This window comes from Gossypium arboreum, chromosome 11, assembly GCF_025698485.1.
Source record: "Gossypium arboreum isolate Shixiya-1 chromosome 11, ASM2569848v2, whole genome shotgun sequence".
Classification (NCBI taxonomy): Eukaryota; Viridiplantae; Streptophyta; class Magnoliopsida; order Malvales; family Malvaceae; genus Gossypium; species Gossypium arboreum.
Window position 1 is genome coordinate 49,160,528 of NC_069080.1, and position 2,017 is coordinate 49,162,544.

The 2,017-nt window shown below is 38.8% G+C and overlaps 1 non-coding gene across 1 annotated transcript; it reads right to left on the reverse strand.

The window, feature by feature from the left end:
* Nucleotides 1-416: 416 nt before the first annotated feature.
* On the reverse strand, nucleotides 417-523 carry LOC128285019 (small nucleolar RNA R71). Its single transcript, XR_008275435.1, has one exon. It is a non-coding gene; the product is annotated as a small nucleolar RNA R71 (small nucleolar RNA).
* Between the last annotated feature and the right edge of the window lie 1,494 nt (nucleotides 524-2,017).

Here is a 2,017-nt window from a genome sequence, read left to right on the forward strand (position 1 = left end):
AAGACAATCAGCTACCTCCTGCAATTGCGGCTAATCAAAATCCTGCTCCAAGCACTATGTATGATTATGCTAAACCTTCTTTAACAGTAACTGAATCAAGCATAGTTAGACCTGCTGTAGCTGGAAATACTTTTGAACTGAAACCTAACACAATTCAAATGATACAACAGTTTGTTCACTTTGATGGTTTGCAGGATGAGGATCCCAACGCTCACTTAGCAAACATTTTGGAACTATGCGATACATTTAAAATTAATGGCATTTCTGATGATGCCATTCGTCTTTGGTTATTCCCTTTCTCATTGAAGAACAAAGCTAAACAGCGGTTGAACTCGTTACCACGAGGGTCAATTACTACTTGGGAACAAATGACCGAAAATTTTTTACTAAAATATTTTTCGCCGGCTAAAACGGTTAAATTATGTAATGATATCTCTTCTTTTGTGCAGATGGATTTAGAAACACTCTACGATGCATGGGGGCGATACAAGGACCTTTTGAGAAGGTGCCCTCACCATGGGTTACCGCTTTGGCTTCAGGCTCAAACATTCCATAATGGCCTGAATCCTTCGACTCGGCAAATGGTTGACGCAGCTGCTGGCGGAACCATCTATAATAAATTACCTGAAGATGCTTATGAGTTCATAGAGGAGATGTCACTGAATAACTATCAATGGCAAGTCATGAGGACAAAACCAACTGAAATAGAAGGCATTTATAATGTCGATTCGATTACTATGCTATCAAACCAGGTAGAACATCTAAATAAAAAAATTGTTGGTTTTCTTAATTCTTCACAGGTTCACCCAGTAATGCAATGCGAAGCAAGTGGAGGTGGAACAAGCCATTCGGAATACCAACCTTATGGCCACAACATCGATAACGGGCAATTAAATTACATGCGTAATAATCCTCGACCTCAAAACAATCCATATAGTAACACTTACAATGAAAGTTGGAGGAACCACCCCAATTTCTCGTGGGGCAGTCAAGGAAATCAAATACCAAAACACCTCCAGGCTACCAACAACCACCCTACCAATAGGAAAAGAAATCGAACCTTGAAGAGATGCTCACAAAGTTTATCTCGGTGTCAGAAACCCATTTCCAGAACACCAAGACAACACTTAAAAATGAACAAGCATCGATCCAAGGGCTCGAAACTCAGATAGGCCAACTTTCCAAACTAATCTCCGAACGACCACAAGGGAGCTTGCCAAGTAATACTAAACCTAACCTAAGGGAACAGCTCAACGTGATTAATGTTCAAGACGAAGAAGGATTTATTGAGCCTGAGCTAGAACTGAGGCAAGAAACTGTGGTAAGCAAAGGTCAATGTGAGGTACATCACAATGAAAACAAATCGATGAATGTCAAATATAAACCTCATGTGTCATACCCCAACGCGACAAGGAAAGACTGTTCATATGAACAATTTGGTAAATTCCTTAAACTCTTAAAAAAATTACATATTAACTTACCATTTATTGAAGCTCTACCACAGATGCCAAATGCAATGAAATTTTTAAAGGAGCTTTTAGCAAATAAGCAGAAGATGGACGAGGCATCGCATGTGGAGCTAAACGTAGTTTGCTCAGTTTTTCTTCAGAATAAACTACCCAACAAACTTAAAGATCCAGGGAGTTTTACAATTCCTTGCTTAATTGGTAGTTTAGATGTTAATAATGTATTAGCTGATTTGGGGGCTAGTATTAACGTCATGCCTTACAAAATGTTCAAACAATTAGGTCTCGGGAAACCCAAACAGACTAGGATGAGCATCCAATTCGCAGATAAAACTATAAGATTTCCTAGGGGTATTATTGAAGATGTGTTAGTTAAAATCGATAAATTTATATTTCCCATTGACTTCATTATTCTAGACATAGAGGAGGATAGAAACACTCATTTAATTCTAGGAAGGCCCTTTTTAGCAACTGTTAGAACAATTATTGATGTTGGCATAGGTGAACTCACACTCCATGTGGGAGACGAAACAATCACCCTTCAAGCTCGC